Raw genomic sequence first — 23,072 nt, 5'->3', positions numbered from 1 at the left:
TTTTTTTTTATAGTATAGGTATAACACATAAAATTTATAATTATATATATAAAGACACTCATAAAATTTATAAAATTAGTTATTTATATATATATATATATATATATATAATTAACTTTTTATAAAGGTGAATTGCATGAAGAAAATAATTTAAACAAATGTAATTTTTGAAATTAGGCATCGAAACTAAGCGAATCATGAATTATTAGAGAGTTCTTGAAGAAGTGAAAGCAAACAATGTGTTTGAATCAATGGATAATAATCATTCAAGATCAAGAACTCAAAGTGACAACTTCAAAGATCGTAGCAAATGATTGGCTGAGACATGATGTTGTGAAGAAGTAAAATCCCCACTATGCAATGAACCATGTTAAATGAGTTCTATTATGTGTCATTGGTTTCAATATTTTCATACCCTAACCATTAGCTAGATATTATCAAATTTTAATGCAAGTGCTAAGCCATAAATTAATCAGTTAGAGTCATGTAATGACTTAAAATAAAACCAATGAGCATGGAATGATATGCAAGGAGGAGAACTCATAAAGGGAAAAAGCATGAAGTAAACATTCCATTCATGATGCATAATTCCATAAATAGCGAAAGGGATTTCACCAAATTAAATGACAAAAACATCATGCTAAACCCTGAAATAATCATAAGTGTAAAAGCCAGACAATGAAGACAAGACAAAACATCAAATAATCAAGTTTAATTTAATGGGGACACTTTCCCAAATTTCTAGTGGGGGGCCCTTCATTTTTGTTAAAATGTAGGGGAGCTATTGGTGGGCCAAAAAATTGCGACTCATGGGTTGAAGCAGTTATCTCTGGTTAGTTGATCCAAAATATATAAATGTAAAGGATTAAAGGTTAGATGCTTTAAAATGTTAAACCTCAAATACCCCAAAAATATTTGTCTATGAATTATATGGTTTAAATTAAAGACTTCTCAATATCTCCAAATCATTTCCATCATTATTTGTAAAATATGAACCCAATATCATTTATCTCATTGTGTATAATACGAAAATAATAAACTTTATCGGTAACCAGTCTAGGGAAAGGCAAGGAAGCCAATTAAATTACAGTATTGAATTAAATTCAATACCACAAGCATGGCCATTGCTACCAGCAGGCATCTATAGCCCCCACAGGGATGCCTTTTAACCCAACTAGACACTTTTATCCCATCTACTTGTTATATGTTCATAGTTTCAACATCCCTTTTCCTTTTTCTTATAATTTTTCTTAGAAATCAATTGAAGGTCATTACCCTAGCTTAGTAACCATCTAACAAAAATTCCATTCGCAAGAACCAACAAAAGTGAACGAGATGGCTTGCGATAAGACCTCTTGTATTTTAGACTTGTGACCAAAAGCCATTACCCTAGCTTGGTGACCAATAGTGGTAATGTCACATTGTTAGAACCCATGATCTTGGTAGGTCGGCTCGTGATGAGACATCTTATTCTTTAGTTAAATTATTTGTTAGTATTTAAATATGATTGTTATTAATCTTTAAGAGGTTACTTGATAGACATGGAAGAAAATCTGATAGACTCCTTAAGAGCAACGGATGGCATGAAAAGTTATTAGTTACTAATCTTTACTAATTTGTCCTTCACTCCCAAAGAACTCGTGACCTTAAAAGTAAACTATCTTGTAATAAATTTTGTTGTTTTATGATTAGGGTTAAAGAAAATGTTCTTAAAAAATGACAGAAAAATTTAGATGGACATTTTAACATAGTCCATAACCGATTTCAAAAATTAGGGACTAACTAATCAAAGGATTTGAGTTTCAACAAAATAGAGACATCTTATTAAAAATAATTTCTTAAAGGTAAGATTTCAATTTTATATATTAGAGCATCTACTATTTTACCAATAAGTACACTAATAAAAGCCTAAAAATGACTAAATCAACCCTTATTCAAACTTGGGAAAAGGAGCTAGAGAGCCTACAAATGCCAAAGAAAAGAAAAACAAAAGCATGGGCCATGAATAAAGTGACATATGATAATGTAACCATCATATCACAAGCCAAGAATGATAAAAAGGATCAAAAACTCTAGGGATAAGATGAATTTTGAAAATTTATATATTTTATCCTTTTAATCTTTTAGTAATATAAGTATGTACTTGAATTTAAATTTTTCATTAAACATTGTGGGAGATGTTTTATGATTTGACCTTTTATTAAGCACAAATGAAATTAAAAAATGAAATTCTAACCAAACATCCATCTAGTGCAGCTATGATATTAACTTTAAAACTAATGAGATCCTTAAAACTACATTTTATGTGAAAAGGAAGAGAAATTTATGAGTTATTATTTCACTAGGCATATTCTTTTTCCATAATATTAGAATGGCGATTGCATTAAACATTTTTCAAATCATAATGAACAATAATAAAGAAAGTGAAAGAAAGAAAGAAAGAAAGTTAAGTAAAATTCCCTGATGATGTCATGATGATGACTCATATTCACCTTTGTCATTAACAGGATTTCAAAGCTGCATTTTTCTAATAAAGGAAACAAAAACAAATTACTTAAAAAAAACTAACATAGTTATTCTACTCAAAACTACTGAATGATCACAATACTAAGTCAAGTAAAATTTCCAATGCAACCACCGAAGTAACTTCAATCCCGCAAAGAAAAAGAAGTCCCTAATTAGTAAGAAGGATTGGAGTATTTCAAAAAGAAAATTAAACAAGTCATACTTACCTCTATGACATAAAAGTAAAAATAATTGGAGACAAGGACATGAAAAGGTTTTCTTGAACTATCACAGTTATGATTAATGACAATTTCAAGAGATCCCTATTCACTTACCTCATAATCTTCACTATGCTTAAGAGACGAACTATTAAGTATTATTTGATTATCAAAATTTCCATTTTAGATGTTTGAAAAACCAAATGTTTTATGAACAAATTCATGATATGTATCTAATCCTTCTTGAAAATAAGGTATGATTTGATGATTAAGATTCAAAGTTTCTTCCTGAAGATGAATATCAATATCCATACCCTGTTCTATTTAAACATTACAACCCTTAATATAATTTTTATTATATATGTGTTATTTAACAATTGAATGTGAGTGTTGATTAAAGTAAGAAGAAGACAAAACTAGATCTTAATCTACAATCCAACCTTCTTCTACCATATCCCTAGCAGAAGATTGTTTGGAAAAAAAAACTAGTGTACTTGTTAGTAGAGTTATCCTCAATTGATTCTACCCCTTGTACTTAATTGATTCTACCCCTTGATTATATTTTCACTTGGTTTCAATTTTTGGATGAATTTTTAGATGCCTTAGAGACTTATCATTTCAATAAAGTATGTGAAAATTTAAAGGCTCTACTAAGAAGGGATGATTTATATTTATATATAATTGCAACCAAAATCATTAATGTCTTTTTTAAGTTTCACCTCAATGATTTGTATTTTATGTTAGATCTTATTTTAGATGGGTTTTCCCCTTTCATTGACCCCAATTCAATTGCATATGGTAGATTAGATAAATATTGTAACACCAAATTCGAACATGAATATTGTATACAAAATGATATGAATCCTTTATTCATATATTCTAAAAGTTTCATAAAAAAAGTACAAGGGGTAGAATCAATTAAGTACAAGGGGTAGAATCAATTGAGGATAACTCTACTAACAAGTAAACTAGTTTTTTTTTCTCAATTGATTCTACCCCTTGTACTTAATTGATTCTACCCCTGTACTTTTTTTATGAAACTTTTAGAATATACGAATAAAGGATTCATATCATTTTGTATACAATATTCATGTTCGAATTTGGTGTTACAATATTTATCTAATCTACCATATGCAATTGAATTGGGGTCAATGAAAGGGGAAAAACCATCTAAAATAAGATCTAACATAAAATACAAATCATTGAGGTGAAACTTAAAAAAGACATGAATGATTTTGGTTGCAATTATATATAAATATAAATCATCCCTTCTTAGTAGAGCCTTTAAATTTTCACATACTTTATTGAAATGATAAGTCTCTAAGGCATCTAAAAATTCATCCAAAAATTGAAACCAAGTGAAAATATAATGGGGAAAAATGATTCAAACCAATCTTTAATTCGCCCTATGAAAGTGAAAGAGAACAATCTGCATAAAATATTAAAATCCGTAATATCATACTTGATGCATTTACACCAAAACTTATCAATATGTTTTAATGCATATATACTCCACCCTCAAAATGGAGTTTTGAAAAGAGATGAATAGTCTTGTGAGGAAGGCGAGGTAATGAAAAGCAGAAGGCATCCTCACATAGATTGATTTGGGAAAGAGCCATTGTTTAGATCTAAGAATTAAGAATGTGACTCTGAATAGGTTAGCTTGTCCTCTAACCTACCTTGTAGTACTCTTTGTGATGATACAAAAGGAGGAAATTATAGATTTGGAAAAATTATAGGTTGAGGCATAAATGATAATCACTTAACTTACTTTGGGCCCTCCTTCTAACACTATTTTTTGATGGGAATAAATGACCACTTGTCAAGAGGAGGAGACAACCTAGAAAGCCATTTCGAGTAGTTATTTCTGATGGGTTTTATGGCTACATTAGCTAGATATATCTTCCTCTTAAGAGAAAGAAATTGCTAAATGTAAATGGTTTTGAGACATAAATGCAATGTAGATCTAAATGGTGAAAAAGTTTGTCTATATGAAAATTAAATATAAGGAATGGTTTCGATAACTATTTCTTGATGAAATGAAAGAATTCCTAACTATTCTATTGAAACTTAAATAATCTCGGGAATATACTAACAAACAGGTCTAATGCTTAAATAAAGATGATATCGTTAATAGTTTAAATACATTCAAATTAGAACAATATACAAGTGCATCATCATTTCAAGAAAACATGACAAGACATTCTCTTACTTTTCCTGGATATCGATTAAGCACTAGATCATATTTGCAATATCTGCAATCATTTAACATAGTCAAATTAATACTTTAACTACAAACATTCGCAAAATATTAATTTGATTACTATTCAAATTACAAATGTATAAAAACATCTTACATACACAACTTGAACATATGAAAAATGATTACAATAGGAACCAAATAATAGTTACAATTGCATGCAAAACCTTTGTTTCTCCTCCCTTAAAAAAACACAATTTAAAAAAAAAAAAAAAAAACAAAAAACAAACACACAAACAAAAAAAAAAACTCATCATTTTCTCTGTTTTCATAGAATTCTCCCTACTGCAAGAACTTACTAAACTTCCCTATTTCTACATAACTGAAACCTTATCAACCTTATCACTTTATCGATCCATCCCCTCCTCTTGAACTCTTCTAGCCTTATTTATATGGAATTGAACTTTGACGTACTTAAAACTATTATCTAAAAACTAAGAAAGAACCATATTTTTATAATAAATTGACAAACTTGTTGACAAATATATGTATAAAAGTGATTACAAAATCTGAGATTCCCTGGTTACTATAAATTTAAGAAGTAAAAAGAAATTAAATAAAAAACAATGATTTCACTCCCAATATTCCGCATGGATTCTTCCTTCATTGCCTAAACCCAATGGTGCAAAATTTGATGACCCTTTAACTTTGTTTTGACTTTTGGTCTCAGCATTATCCTATCCTTGCAATTTAAATAAGTGGATTTTATGATATAAAATATAATACAATATATACCTATGGGTTTTGATTTTTGTGATTTCATTCGCCTTGATATTTATACGTTCAATTCTAGAGTGCTTCGTGCGTTAGATATGTATATGTACATTATAAAATACTTTTGATATTTATAATATAGTGGTCGTGATTTAATAGAAAATGTAATAGGTATATTTTAATAACATTATAATATATATGTTATGTTTTTTGTTTTTTTTTAATTTGTGTATAACACGTATAAAGTTTATAATAAAGTGGATTAATATATACAATTTCAATATTTATTGATATTTATTAATATGCAAGGTTAATATAGATTATAATTTTTATGTGTGTATTTTGACACTATATATATATATATATATTCAAGTTTTTATAGGGGCGAATTTCATGAACAAAATAATTTAAGTAGATGTAACTTTTGAAATCAAGAGTCGAAACTAAGTGAATCATGAATTATTGGAGAGCTTTTGAAGAAGTGAAAGGAAAAAGTTGTTTGAATTGATGTGCAATAACCATTCAAGATTAAGCAATTGAAGCAACAACTTCAAGGATCAGAGCAAAAGATGTGCCAAGACATGATGTTGTGAAGAAGTAAAATCCTCTCTATAGAATGTACCATGTGAAATGAGTTCTATTATGTGTTATTGGTTGCAATATTTGCATACCTTAACCATTATCTAGATCTTATCAAATTTTAATGCAAGTGTTAAGTCATAAATCAATCATTTAGAGCCATATAATGATTTAAAATATATGCAATGAGCATGGAACGATAGGAAAGAAAGAGATTCCATATGGGGAAAATGCATGATGAAAAAATTCCTTTCATGATGCATAATCCCATAAACAATGAAAGGGATTTCACCAAATCAAATGACAAATAAATCATGCTAAACCCTGAAATATCCAGAAGCGTAAAAGCTAAAAAACGAAGATAAGTGAAAACATCAAACAATCAAGTGCAACTTAAAGGGGGGGATTTTCCAAAATTTCTAGTGGGGGACCCTTCATTTTTGTTAGAATGTAGGGGAGTTGTTGGTGGAACAACAAATGGAAACTCATTGGGGGAAGCAATTATCTCTAATTAGATGATCCAAAATCTATAAATGTTAAGGAATAATGGTTAGATGTTCCAAAATGTTAAACCTCAAATAACCTGAGAGGATCCTCCCCGACTTATATGGTTTAGATTAAGGACGTCTCAACATCCCCAAATCATTTCCATCATTATTCATAAAATATGAACCCAATATCATTTATTTCATTGTGTATAATATGAAAATAGTAAAATTTATTGATAACCAGTCTAGGGAAAGGCAAGGAAACCAATTAAATTATAATATTAAATTAACTTCACTACCACATGCATGGCCACTGCTGCTAGCAAGTGTCTATAGCCTCAACAAGGATGCCTTTTAACCCAAACAAACACTTTTATCCCATCTACTAGTTTTTTTTCCGAGGAAAAAAGCAAAACTTTTTATTAAGCATATAAAAAGTTTACAATCTGATGAATATCTTTTGCAGGCCTGTTGGCCCCCATGAGTGCTGTTTTGTACTTCTAAAGAGTAAAAAACCAAACAAAAAACTCAGTCCTTTTACGACTGATTGTTCTGTCCTGTAACTTGCTGATAGAAACAAGTATGATCTTCCTCCCTACAGGAGGCTTTAAATACAAACCAGAGAGTATGCATACCCCGGGGTCTCCTTCGAAGAAGGAAAACAACCCCATACAAAAATATAAAGTGTCTTTTGATAAAAACTGGTAACTGTACAGAAAGGATTTTTTTACTGTTTGTAGAGCTACATATATATAGATAAAACGTAAAAATAGACAAAAATAACTGAGTACAAAAATTCTTCCTAGCCTGCGGGACTGCTGTCAAAAAGAAGATATGATATTGCTTCGTTCACAGTGGTGGAGTAAAAGGGGCTTGATGAGAAGAGAAAGTCTGGCCCTATCTGGATTCTTCTATTGACCATACGCCCAGATCTTGCTGTAGACCAGCCTTAGAAAGCTGGTCTGCTTCCTCGTTCTTCTCCCTGTAGATGTGGCAAATAGATAAACTGTTAAAGGATGACTTTAAAAACATGATTTCTTCTACAAGAGTCTTCAGGATCTGGTTTTTACAGGATGCATTTCCATTAACCCATTTTATGACATTCATAGAGTCTCCGAAGATTTGAATTGAGAAGATATTTCTTTGGAGTAACCAGCATAGGAGAAAACGCAAAGCAGATAGCTTAGCATAGTTGTTTGTACCAGGACCTAGCCCTACAGAAGCCTTTAGAGTATGATCATGGTTCAAATGAATGCACAGGCCTGCCCCGGCCTTGTTATTCTGAGATGCTCCGTCGAAGAAAGCCCAAGGAATGCCCTCCAAAATAGAGACAGGCTTTTGTTTCTTTTGAGTATCTTTGGGAGCAGGGATCGGGATGGCAGAGTAAATGGCAGCACAGTTTATGGCAATGGTGGTTGTGGGAGTATCCTTATCTTGAAACAAGCTTTTGTTCCTTGCTAACCATACTCCCCAAAAGAAAATAAGGGGCAAGTTCCTCATGTTTCCCTCCGGGTAAGATTGCCACCACTTCCTCCAAGACTCCTCCAATGGATCTAAACCCCACTGAGCTTTTACCTTAAGTAAACAGGTTACCTCCTCCCATATTTTTTTTGAGACTGTACATGCTGTAAAGAGATGACTGATTGATTCCTCTTCTGTCTTGCATAAGGGGCACCTCCCAGGCCCAACTAGATATCTGGCTTGTAAAATGTCCCAGGTAGGGACTTTTCTTTTTAGTATGCACCATAGAAAGATCCTGGCCTTAGCTGGGCATTTTAATTTCCATATGTTTTTCGCCCACCAGTCTGGGATTCCCCAACCTTTCTTTGCCATTAAGAAAGTATATCCATCTTTTGGGGAGTATTCTCCTGTTTTGCCTTGCGCCCATATCAGATGGTCTGGTTCGTCTTTTAGTCTGACATTTGAACGATGCAGTTCTTGGATGTAGGAAGCCCACTCGTTCTTCCACCTGATATTCAAATCTAAGTCTACATCATTCTTCCAAGCCTGGCCCCAAATTGTAGAATGACCTACTTTCTCCACCTGATTTAGAGTTGTAATTCCTTTGTTATCAAGATGTCTGAGAAGACCAGGTGACAGGGCATAAGCTTCATTACAGCCTACCCATGGGTCTCTGCCGATTCTGATATGTCTTCCATCTCCCACTTTCCATGCCAAACCTTGTTCAATCACAGAGAAAGCCTCCACCGTGGCCTTCCAGATGACTGAGATATTCTTCATTTTCTTGTCTTGGCTCCGAATCCAATCTTCCAAGGGAGTTGGATCAATGTACTTCCTTTTAACCACCTTTGTCCAGAGATTCTCCATTGTGACTAATCTCCAACCTGATTTAGCTGCTAGAGAAAGGCTGAACTCAGGGAGCCTTTTTATTCCCCAACCTCCCCATTCTTTTGGTCTAGCCACCTTGTCCCATGCCACCCAGGGTAGGACAGAGGACTCTTTGGAGCCTGCCCATAGAAATCTACAGCACATTCTTCTGATTTTCTCCATCACTCCTTTGGGGACCCATGTTAAAGCTGCCCAGTATACTGGGATGGCAAGCAAGACAGATTTTATTAGGGTCAATCTACCAGCTCTTGAGAGCCACTTGAAACTCCAATGTGAAATTCTAGCTTCTATCTTTGCTATGAGCTAGTTCCAATCCTCTTTTTTATAAGCTGCCGGCTTCAGCCAAAAACCCAAATATTTGAAAGGAGAGTCCAGAGGCTGATGTTGGAAAGGGAAGAGATTTACCATCCTGGATCTTTCTCTTCTATCAAAATCTACCACACAAACTTGAGATTTTCTAGAGTTTATCTGCATTCCTGTAGCTTTCAGAAAAAGATCGAAAATGCATTTTAACTCCTTAAGTTCATTATAGGATCCATTGGTGAAAATCAAGATATCATCAACAAAAAGCAGATGGGTGATAAAGAGATTTATTGCTACCTCAATACCTTTTACCTTCTCCTCTCTTCTTGCTTTGTGAATCAGTCTGCTTAACCCTTCTACCACTAGGAGAAACAAGAGAGGGGATAAAGGACAGCCTTGCCTGAGACCTCTTTGGCTGTTGAAGAAAGGGGAGGCTGCTCCATTGATCAGAACTGCAAAACTGACATTTGTGATACATCCCATAATCCAGCTAATAAAAGAGTAGTTGAAGCCCAGGTGAGTGAGCAACAGCCGGAGATAGAGCCAGTTTATTCGGTCATAAGCTTTGGAAAGGTCTATTTTGAGAACCGCTCCCTTCTTCTTCTTATGTTTGACACTGTGAATTACCTCCTGGGCTACTCCAATGGCTTCGTGAATTTGTCTTCCATCCAAAAAACCAAATTGTTCCATTGAGATGTTTCTTGATAGAATGGGAACAATTCTGATAGATATTACCTTAGCAATGATCTTGTATATACAATTACACAGGGAGATTGGTCTGAAGTCTTCAAAACTCTCCGGATCATCCTTCTTAGTAATCAGGGCAATAAAAGTAGAATTGAAAGGCCTATAGATTTCTCCTTTTTGTCTAGATTCTTCTACAACATCAGTAATTTCCAAACCTATTAGGTCAAAAAAGGAGAGAAAAAGTTCAATAGTCCAGCCATCAGGACCTGGACTTTTGTCTTTGGCCATGCATTTCATAGCAGCTTCAACCTCCTCCTTGGTAACAGGAATTGATAAATCTTCTGCTTCTTCCTCCTCAACGAACCTTGGGAAGCATTGTGCTGTTTTTATGACCTCTGCTATGGTGGCCTCTCCTGGGTCTGAGAAAATTCCCTGGAAGTGCCTCTGTCCTAGACCAGAGAGATTTGAAAAAGAACTAACCTCCCTACCTTCTTCATCTTTAAGGCTCCAAATAGTATTTACAGATTTTCTTCCTCTGGCAAAGTTATGAAAAAAACTAGTATTTTCATCCCCTGATTTTAGCCATATTGCCCTACTCTTAAGCCTCCATTCTTCTTCCTTGTCCAAGAGGATTTTGTTTTGAAGCTTCTCCAGATGAAGAATTCTATCCTTTGAAGCCTGAGAATAATATCCCTCTTCCTCGGTGCTCTCCAGAAACTTCAACTCCTCCCTGATTCCAGCTAGTTCTTCATTCTGTTTCAGTTTCCTGTTCTTTGCCCATGTTATTGTCGCTTTCTTCAATCTTTTGAGATTCTCCATGAACAGGAAGCTTTTGTTCTCTCTTGCATTTCTGTCCGGATGGATCCACGTTTCCTTAAAAAGATTGATGAAGGATGGGTCTTGAAGCCATGAAGAATTGAATTTAAAGGGGGAAGGAGGCTTTGGTGGAGGGAAGGAGAGATCAAGGAATATAGGGAAATGGTCTGAGTTACCTATTTCCTCAACCCACTGTCTGAAAATAGGAGCTTTGGTGATTAGGTCCTCAGATAACAGAAAGCAATCTAATCTTTTGGCGATCCGGTCCTCCCCTATTCTCCTGTTCCTCCAGGTAGGCTTAAGTTTGACCGGGGCAGGGTCTATGAGATTATTTTCCAAGAGAAGATTGAGAAAAAATTCCGACAGAGGGTCTTCCCTAGCTGAAGGACCCCATGCTTCAGCTCTGCCTATGGAAAAATTTAGATCACCCCCCACAATTGACAAGGAGGACTTCATCAAAGGTTTTGACAACAATTCATCCCAGAAGATCTCCCTTCCTTGACAAGGGCCATATATGTTTACAATTGTAATGGGGTTGATGAAATCAGGGGAGATAACCTCCATGCCCATAACTTGCTTCATCCCCCATTGATTAATGACCTTAAATCGACCTTCTCTAAACCCAATTGCTAGACCCCCCGAGTGGCCTGATGAATCAATCGCAGAAAAAGTCCAGCCTGGTAGGAGAGCCTTTAACATTGTTTCTACCTCAGTCGCCTTCCCCAAGGTTTCTTGCAGAAAGAGAATGTCCACTTTTGAGTTAAGGATCCAGTCTTTTAAGGCCAGTTTTTTAGGTTTACTGGCCAAACCTCTCCAATTCCATGATGACAAAATCATTTGTTAACAGAGACAGGGGATTGCACTGCTCTAAGTACCCCTGGGATTGAGTATTGTTTCCCGTCTACTACATCCAGCTTGGCTTTAAGTTTTGCCTTGGAAAGGTCTGATTTCCTACCTCTCTTATTTTTTGCATAACTCTGAGAGATAGACTGTCCTAAACCTCCTATAGCATTTGACTGCCCAGTCTTCCCTCCCATAGATCTTAGATTGTAAGGGCACGGAGTGTGAGGGACAGGGGGGGCAAGAGGGGGCCACATATCTTCACAATTCAAGTCTAGGGACGGCATGGCAGCCGATATAGTGTCTACATCAGGAGAGGACTTTACATTTTCCATGATTTCGTTTATAGCATTGTTAAGAGAGGGAGAGATTGAAGGCGAAACATGCATTGAAACAGGAACATGCTCAGGATTTTTAAGAGAAGAAAGAGGGGGACCTGAGCACATACCCATTTCTGGATCGTTAATTGGAATTTGATCTGCGGGCGCATCCTTTGCGATCTCCTCCTTTGCTTCCACTGGTTGCATTTCAGTAGTTTGTGCAGCCTCTTGGACATGGGGGTCTTTAGATATTGGCTCTTTTAGGGGCTCCTCGATCTCCATTTCAACTGATGCCTGCTTCGCTATGTCTTCTTTCTCCTGAGGCGCTTGTGTTTGATAGTGAGCTGGTTCTCTGAAAACAGGGGTCCTCCGAAAGCGCCTCCTTCTTCTGAACAGTGGACAATCCTTTGCAAGGTGCCCGTATTCATGACAACGATGGCACCTAAACGGCAAGTGCTCATAATCCAGCAGCTGTTCAAACACATAGTCTTTATATTGTAAATTGATTTTTTGGGCCAGACCTCTGCTCGGATTTAGGCTTACCAATATGCGTGCCATAGCTCTGTTTTTTGTCTCCATAAAGGACATATCTGCTTCTAGAAAAGATCCCAGCCTGTTCCCGATGGTTTTGAACACAGCCTCTGTCCAAAGAAACGAGGGTAGACCCGGGGCTCTCACCCAGACCATGAACTCATCAGTCCTCTCTTTGATAGCATCAAAAAGGGGGTTCCATCTTTTCAGCAAAACCGGAATGTGCCCAATATTCCAGTTTCGTTCAAGCACCCATTCTGCCAACTCCTTGTCCTCAAAACTGAGCTTGAACCATCCTTTCACTAAACATTGTGCCTCGAACTGAAAGGGCCTATCAGTGATGAAACTATTTTCTCCCCATGTTTGAAGAAATTCCGACGAAAATTTCTTTCCTCTAGCCCTTCCGACTAGGTTACATTCTGCAACAGCTAGGGTTTCTTCTATAGAAACCTCCATGCCTAGGACCACGTTCCCTACAATCTCCTGAGATCCAATTGGCCTTTGGGATTTTCTTTTTTCCCCTTTATTCCTTATACCTTCCACAAAAGCCCTATTCTCCCCACGGCCGTCGGTCCACTCAGGTTCCTCCTGTGTCGGCTCCTCATGGATATCTTTCTCCAGTTGAGACTGGACATGGGGCGAGAAAACAGGGTCAGTGGTCCCTGAAAATAGATGACCTACCGCCGCACCCTCAAGACCACCTCTTTCTTCTGCTAAACTGTCGAAATGGCCCGCGGAACCTCCTACAGAGTTTTCTTTTGGCAATGGGGATTCTTTTTGCAAAGAAACCCTAGAGAGCGGAGGAAGACCACCAGAAACCCTAGATGTACCAAGACCTGAAAAAAGCCCCAAATTTGAGAGATCTTCGAAACCCCTAGATGGAAAAATCCGGCTTGATTCTGCTTTGCCCTTGGGACAAGAAGAAAGAGCACCTTCTATCAGCCCATCGGTCGTATTCTCCTTTAGCACCTGTTTGAAAGAAGCCTGATTTCGTGTTCTAGGGACTTCTCTGCCATGATCCTTACTCTGACACAGAAAAGTTGGTTTATCTTGCTGTGCAAAAGACTCCAACCTCGACAGCTCGAAAGCTCCAAAATATTGTTCCACGTTCTGGACTGTGGGTTCCTTCCCCCACATTGAGAGAATGTCTTCCAGTTCCGGGTCCAGGTCCACCAATTCGTTGGGATTAACCATGGTTAGGGTAACCGTTCCAAGAAAACGACAACAAAACGGTCAAAGTGACAGGTGCCTTTACCACCAAAACAAAAAACACGCCGACCTCCAGCTGCCAGTCACCCGGAGATGATGATTCCCTGCGCCTTCAAACTGTTTGCGGAGAAACGCCTGCAAAGCTGCCTACTCGTGAACTGAAACACGGTTTCGCCCGAAACCCTCGTCTCCAAACCCTAACCGTCGCGCCCTCAAACATTCTTAGCCTCCCATCTACTAGTTATACATTCATAGTTTCAATATCCATTTACTTTTTTTCTTATAATTTTTCTTAGAAATCAACTGATGGTCATTTCCCTCGCTTAGTAACCAGCTAACAACAATTCCATTCATAGGAACCAACAAAAGTGATCCAGATGGCTCATGATAAGACCTCTTATATTTTAATATTGTGACCAAAATCCATTACTGGTTTGGTGACCAGTAGTGGTAATGTCACTTTGTTAGAACACATGATCCTAACAAGTCATCTTGTGATGAGACCTCCTATCCTTTAGTTAAATTATTTGCTAAGATTTAAATGTGATTATCATTAATCTTCAAGATATTACTTGATAGATAGGGAAGCAAATTTGATAGGCTAATTAAGAGCAAGGGATGACATGAAAAGTTATATGTTACTAATATTTATTGATTAGTCTTGCTTTCCCAAAGAAATCATGAGCTTAAAAGTACACTATCTTGTAAGATATTTTTTCGTTGTATTTTGTCATTAAATAATGATGAAAAAATTTAGATGGACATTTGAGCATAATCCATCACCAATTTTGAAAATTAGTGACTAATTAATCGAAGGATTTGAGTTTCAGCATAATAAAGACGTCTTCTTAAAAATAATTCCTTGAAGGTAATATTTTAGTTTTATATAGTACAACATCTGTTATTTTCCCAATGAGTACGCTACAAAAATCCCAAAAATGACGAAGTCAACCCTTATTCAAACTAAGGAACAAGACTAGGAGAACCTACAAATTCCAAAGAAAAGAAAAACAAAATCATCCATGAATAAAGAAACATCTGACAATGTAACCATAATATCACAAGTCGAGAATGATAAGGATCAAATTGTAGGAATAAGATGAATTTTGAAATTTTACATATTTTAACCCTTTAATATTTTAGTGATATAAGTATGTACTTAAATTTAAAAGTTTCATTAAACATTGTGCGAGATGTTTCATGATTTGGCCTTTTTTTAAGCACAAACGAAATTATAAAACAAAATTCCAACTAAACATAAATCTAAAGTAAATGTACAACTAACGAGAGCCTTAAAAACTACATTTTATGTGAAAAGAAAAAGAATTTTATGAGCTATTATTACACTAAGCATAATCTTGTTTCATAATATTAGAATGGAGATTGAATTAAACATTCCTAAAAGGATAATGACAAGAATATAGAAATCGAAAGAAAGAAATTTAAGTAAACTTCCCTAATAATGTTGTGATGATGGCTCATCTTCAGCTTTGTCATCAGCAGGGTTTCATAGTTGCATTATTCAAATAAATGAAAGAAAAGTAATCTTTAAATAACAAAAATAACCTAGTTATCCTACTCTAAACTACTGAATGCTCACAATACTAAGCAAAGTTAGATTGCCAATGCAACCACCGAAGTAACTCTAATCCCGCAAAGACAAAGAAGTCCCCAATTAGTATGAAGGATTGGAGTGTTTTTAAATGAAAAATAAACAAGTCATAGTTACCTCTATGATCTTCATTTAAAAACAAAGTAAGTATAAACTTACCATTTTACTTTAAAATTTTTAAGATATGAATCATCAGGCAAATCCATAACCCTATCATAAAACTTAGAATGGAAATTGTAAAGTTGTTACATCAGATTTGTAAATGAAAATATATCATATGAAGATACATTATAGAAATTAAATCATTAGTTTGATCCTTCCAAATGATTAAATCAATTGGTTCACAATGTGATGATGAGGCATGAAAATTATATTTAACCAATGGATGATTAAGAAATGTGGGATGTTCAAATTCAACAAGGGTGTATGGTCTTTATTAAAATTCAATGGAATGAAGACATCTTGTAACATACATATTTTCCTTGTAAACAATTGAAGCGAAGAAGGATCATGTTGTATTTCATAAAACAACATGTTTAACAGTTACATCACCCATAGTTATGATATCAAAAGAATCATATTATGATGGCACCATGTGAGGTAAACTAGATAAAGGGTAGTGCATATCAATAACTAAGAAAAGATAAGGATATAAAACGTAAAAAGAATTGGAGACAAAGACATGAAAAGGTTCTATTGAACTATCAAAGTTATGATCAATGACAATTTCAAGAGATCCCTCTTCACTTACCTCATTATCTTCAGTATGCTTAAGTGATGAACTATCAAGTATTATATAATCATCAAAATTTTCCTTTTATATGTGTGACAAATCAAATGTTTCATGAAAAACTTCACGATATGTATCTAATCATTCTTGAAAATAAGGTATGATTTGACGATTAAGATTCAAAGTTCTTCTTGATGATGACTATCAATATCCCTAACCTGCTCTATTAAGGCATTGGAACCCTTAAGACCATTTTCATTATTTATGTTTTCTTTAATAATTGAGTGTGAAATTTGATTAGAGTAAGAAGAAGAAAAAGATATATCTTGATCTCCAATCAAATCATCTTCTACTATATCCATAGTAGAGTGTTGTTCGAAAGAAAAACTAGTTTTTTGTCAGTAGAGCTATGCTCAATTGATTCTACCCCTTGTACTTTTTTAATGTAAATTTTAGAATCTATAAATAAAGATTTTTATCATTTTGTAAATAAGATTCATGTTGCAATTTGGTGTTATGATATTATCTAATATACCATATGCATTTTAGGTTTTAGGTTTTTGTGGTTAGTTTATGTTGAGCTAGATTTCAGAATATCCACAGTAGTGATCATGTTTTATCAACGTTTCGAATCCCAAAGGGGATCCATCATCAAGACTTTATGCAATTGAATTTGGGTCAATGAAAGGGGAAAAATATTTTGAAGTAAGATATAATATAAAAGACAAATCATTTGTATGAAACATGAAAAGGACCTAATTGATGTTGGTTGAAATTTTTTCTAAAGATAAATCATCCTTTCTTAGTAGAGCATTTAATTCTTCACATACTTCATCAAAGTCATGTCTCATCGGCATCTAAAAATTCATCCACAAATTGAAATGATGTGAAAGTAAAATCGGGTGGAAATGATTTGAACCAATATTTAATATATTTAATTCGACCTCTGAAAGTGAAAGCGAACAACATGGATAAAACATCCAAATCAGTAATATCATACATGACGCATTTACAAAAAAACTTATCAAGATGTTTCTGTAGAAATTTCCACTATAGATCACCTGATAATGCAATAGACTAGAGAAAAATACTTGATCTACTTCTACAACCAATTTAGCAGAAGCTTAATCGAACATGAGAAACATCAATAAGAAAACATATAACTGATAAGAAGGAATCAATCACACATAACACAGAAGGAATATCCAGGGGAAAGAACCAGCCTAAAAGCCCATCTCTGTATTATCATACAAGTGGAAATATAACTAGTATTACAAAAAGAATTAGCTCAAAAGCTATCCTTCTCTCTCTGCAATACCTCTGCTGCTCATAGATAGTCAAAGGACTCTATCCAACCTTTGGTCTACCCTCCAAGCTTCCTATTTCTTTGCACAATTTTGATTGGGGTCCAGTGCAGCCACTTGTGTGAATTGGCCTTTTCACACACTCACTAACCTCTGATCCAACTACACAATCCTGAAGGAGATAAATCCTTCTCATGGATGAGCTTCCTTTATAGGGAAAACATTCATCCAACTGATAGTACACTGTCCCTTCTCTGATCTCAACTGAGTCTCCTTCTGAACTAACATGCATGAGTTATTCATGAGATAATATTCAGTTATCTGAAGAATAGCAATTATATGCTAGCATGCATTAACTAACTGAACTTACTTAATTTAAACAAGCTATTTAAATCAAATATAACTGGACTTGACTCAGTTAATTGAGCCAACTAATTACTATTCAATATAGAACTCATCCTTATCTCTTTAACTGATAGATAAATTCCTCAATTAATAGAGAAACTGTTGCATGTCCTCACATAGACTTCATGTTTGAATTTTCTCAACTAATTAACTCATGGTGAATTAATTAATTTATTTTCAAAGAGCTGTTAAGTTCAAATTCGAATTTTACTTCCTATTTTTAGTCCAGGGACTCACTAAAATAGGAGTCCATCCTAAACTGCTAAAAATAGAATGTTACTTTTAGCACTTCCATTTTTCATTCCCTGTTGCCCAATCCAGCATTGGTACCCAAACTGCTATTTTTAGCACTTCTATTTTTAGCATTTCCTGTTGCCATTTTCGACACTCCCTCTCAACAAGAAAGGCTTCAACTCGAACCTTATCCGGTACCTTTGGAATGTTTTTCACGCAACACTCCTACCAAGTGTGGTTGCTCTAGCAACTCTTAGAAACAAAAAAAACTCCCAATTGACCTCTCTGTTGGGCTAGAAACATACTCTGATGCTGAAGCTCCATCTGTCACTGACAAGTGCTCCCTCTCTGACCTCTGTGCTGCTACAACACTCCATGCATCTCGCACCATTGCACACCTCTCTGTGCCATCCTGCACTGGTGCAACACTCCTGTGCCTCTCGCGTTGCTGCAGCATGCTATCTCTACATAGTCCTAGGACTCCTGCACTGTAGCTCTCTCTACCACTCCATCCACATCTGTCTCTACCCAATTAGTCAATCCTGCTACTCCTCATTGGGGCTCCCATAGCAAAGTCGAATCAAAGAGGATGGGTACCTCAAGGATCCTGCTCCTCCTCCCTGGGACGATCACTCCACATTGCCCCACCTCCTACCTGGAGGTGTGGCTGCATGTGATCCCTCTACCCACCTGGCTTGAATTTTCCCCCTACTAGAGGTCTCTACATGAGTAGATGTCTCTACTCGATCTCCTTTCATCTTCTCTAATTGTGGCTACTCCACAGCCTCCTGAAGTTGCTTCACCAATCGTGGTTCCTCCACAATCGTCTGAGACTTCTTCTGGTGTTGCATGTTGAGAGGTAATGTACTCTCCCTCTCAACCACCAAGTCTCCATCAATTTCCTTACTCCTCAAGGCTTTTCATGCATATTGAACCTTAAGAGCATACAGGTTCTTGACTCATGAACCGATCTACTTCACCTATCTAGTGATGATATGTTTAAGGAAAACCTTTCCCTTACTGAAGATTACATCATAGCCTTTGTCTTCTAGCATCGCGATCAACACTAGGTTTCTCTTCAGTCTGGGTACATACTTGACATTGGTCAAGGTAAGGTGAGCTCCATGCTCCCTCTGAAAAATAACCATGCCTACACATGAGACACTATACTTTTCATCATTACCCATCGCTATGAGTATCTGGAGATATTTCTCCTCCAAAGTACTGAACAAACTCTTGTCGTCCGTCATGTGGAAAGAAGCTCCACTGTCAAGAAACCAACCACTTCCCACCATGGATAAAACCATGCATGTGAACAGTGTGAAATCCAACTCAAATTGTGAGGCCAGTGCCTCACCTTCTGATCCTTCCACGGATCCCTTCTTGGATTTCCTCAGTGGACAATTTAAAAAAAAATGGTCCACCTCATGACAATGAAAGCATCGCACTTTCGATTTTTCAAGCTTCTTCCCACCATGGGAAGAACTGGATTTGGAATGAGAAACCTTCTCCTTCGCCTTCTTCGCCTTACTTGCTAAGGCACAATTTTCTTCATCCTCCATGGATGAAAAACCATCTTTGGTGCTTCTTCTTATCTACTCCTACATCAAATCCGACCAAAGTTCTTCCTAATCTGGCAGTTTCTCTCTTCCATTAACCGAGTCCTAGTAGCTATGCCAGATCTTAGGAAGACCAAGGAGTGCAAGACTCACCATGTCATCATCAGCTGTCGCGATCCCCACACTCCAAGCTCATCCCTGCATGTGGTGAGCTTGCTCAAATACGTAGAGATCACGTCGCCCTTTTCACACTTGATCTTTCAAAGCTTGTCTTTCAATGCCATCTTCCTCTGATCACTGCGATTCTGATATAGATCTTTCGATGTTTTCCACATTGAAAACGATGTCTCCTTCCCATGGAGACTCGAGACTATGTGATCTCGAACTCCCTCCAGAAGGATTCTCCTTGCTCTAGCCACACATTTCTTCCATTCAACCAATTCAGCACAACCAGTAGGCTTGGGGACTTCTTGATCAATGAAGTCCTTTAGACGAATATCCTGTAGTACTACTTCCATGTGATCCATCTAGGCTATATAATTCGAACTGCCATCAAGGGCATATTCGAGTCTCAAACCATTGAATGCCATAGGTGAAATAGAGATGTGATAAGAACTCGATTTCTATATTTAGGAATCACAAACTTCAACTTCTCCCTTATTGTATGCTATTCTTCCTTGATCACCTCTGCTCTAATACCATGTAGAAATTTCCACTGTAGATCACCTGATAAGGCAATATACTAAAGCAAAATACCTGATCTACTTCTACAACCAATTTAGTAGAAGCTCAATCGAACATGAGCAACGTCAATAAGAACACATATAACTGATAAGAAAGAATCAATCACACATAACACATATGAAATATCCAGGGGAAAGCACCAGCCTAAAACCCCATCTCTATATTATCATACAAGTGGAAATATAACCAATATTACAAAAAGAATCAACTCAAAAGCCATCCTGCTGTCTCTGCAATACCTCAGCTACTCATAAACAGTCAAATGCCTCTATCCAACCTATTTTATGCTCTCTAAGCCTCCTATTTCTTTGCAAAATTTTGATTGGGGTCCAGTGCAGCCACTTGTGTGAATTGGCCACTTCAAACACTCACTAACCTCTAATCCAACTACGCAGTCCTGAAGGAGATAAATCCTTCTCATGGATGAGCTTCCTTTATAGGAAAAACATTCATCCAACTGATAGTACAATGTCCCTTCTCTAATCTCGACTACGTCTCTATATGAACTGACATGCATGAGTTATTCATGAGAGAATTTATCTGAAGAATAGTAGTTATATGCTAGCATGCTTTAACTAACTGAACTTACTTAATTTAAACAAACTGTTTAAACCAAATATAACTGGACTTGACTCAGTTAACTGAGCCAACTAATTACTACTCAATATATAAAACATCCTTATCTCTTTAACTGATGGATAAATTCCTCAATTAATAGAGAAACTATTGCATATCCTCACATGTACTTCATGTTTGAATTTTCTTAACCAATTAACTCATGGTGAATTAATAAATTTATTTTCAAAGAGCTGTTAAGTTCAAATTCGAATTTTACTTCCTATTTTTAGTCCAGGGACTGACTGAAATAGGAATCTGTCCTGAATTGCTAAAAATAGAATGTTATTTTTAGCACTTCCATTTTTCATTCCCTGTTGCCCAATCCAGCACTGGTACCCAAATTTCTATTTTTAGCAGTGCTATTTTTAGCACTTCTATTTTTAGCATTTCTTGTTGCCATTTTCAAGACTCCCTCTCAACAAGAAAGGCTTCAACTCGAACCCGATCTTGTACCTTTGGAATGTTCTGCATGCAACACGCCTACCAAGTGTGGTTGCTCCAGCAACTCTAGGAACAAAAAAAACTCCCAACTGACCTCTCTGCTGGGCTAGAAACATACTCTAATGCTAAAGCTCCATCTATCGCTGACAAGTGCTCCCTCTCTAACCTCTAAGCTGCTGCAACACTCCATGCATCTCGAACCATTGCACACCTCTCTGTGCCATCCTGCACTGGTGCAACACTCATGTGCCTCTCGCATTGCCGCAACATGCTATCTCTACATAGTCCTAGGACTCCTGCACTGTAGCTCTCTCTACCACTCCATCCACATCTGTCTCTACCCAATCAGTCAGTCCAGCTACTCCTCATCGGGGCTCCCATAGCAAAGTCGAATCAAAGAGGATGGGTACCTCAAGGATCCTGCTCCTCCTCCTTGGGACGATCACTCCACATCGCCCCACCTCCTACCTGGAGGTATGGCTGCATGTGATCCCTCTACCCACCTGGCTTGAATTTTCCCCCTACTAGAGGTCTCTACATGAGTAGATGTCTCTACTCGATCTCCTTTCATCTTCTCTAATTGTGGCTACTCCACAACCTCCTGAAGTTGCTTCACCAATCGTGGTTCCTCCACAATCGTCTGAGACTTCTTCTGGTGCTGCATGTTGAGAGGTAATGTACTCTCCCTCTCAACCACCAAGTCTCCATCAATTGCCTTGCTCCTCAAGGCTTTGCATGCATCTTGAACCTCAAGAGCATACAGGTTCTTGAATCATGAACCGATCTGCTTCACCGATCTAGTGATGATATGTCTAAGGAAAACCTTTCCCTTACTGAAGATTACATCATAGCCTCTATCTTCCAGCATCGCGATCAACAGCAGGTTTCTCTTAAGTCTGGGTACATACTTGACATTGGTCAAGGTAAGGTGAGCTCCATGCTCCCTCTGAAAAATAAATGTGCCTACACGTGAGACACTATACTTTTCATCATTACCCATCACTATGAGTATGTGGAGATATTTCTCCTCCAAAGTACTGAACAAACTCTTATCGTCCGTCATGTGGAAAGAAGCTCCACTGTCAAGAAACCAACCACTTCTCACCATGGATGAAACCATGCATGTGAACAGTGTGAAATCCAACTCAAATTGTGAGGCCAGTGCCTCACCTTCTGATCCTTCCACGGATCCCTTCTTGGATTTCCTCAGTGGACAATTTGTAGAAAAATGGCCCACCTCATGACAATGAAAGCATCGCACTTTCGATTTGTCAAGCTTCTTCCCACCATGGGAAGAGCTGGATTTGGAATGAGAAACCTTCTCCTTCCCCTTCTTCGCCTTACTTGCTAAGGCATAGTTTTCTTCATCCTCCATGGATGAAAAACCATCTTTGGTGCTTCTTCTTATCTCCTCCTGCATCAAATCTGACCAAAGTTGTTCCTAATCTCGCAGTTTCTCTCTTCCATTAACTGAGTCCTGGTAGCTATGCCAGCTCTTAGGAAGACCAAGGAGTGCAAGACTCACAATGTCATCATCATCTTTCATGATCCCTACACTTCTAAGCTCATCCCTGCATGTGGTAAGCTTGTTTAGATACGTAGAGAT

The sequence above is a fragment of the Pinus tabuliformis genome, chromosome 4_2, assembly GCF_031772625.1.
Source record: "Pinus tabuliformis cultivar Carrire ecotype Pingquan chromosome 4_2, CPIR1, whole genome shotgun sequence".
Lineage (NCBI taxonomy): Eukaryota > Viridiplantae > Streptophyta > Pinopsida > Pinales > Pinaceae > Pinus > Pinus tabuliformis.
Note: the sequence above shows the minus strand (reverse complement) of the source record.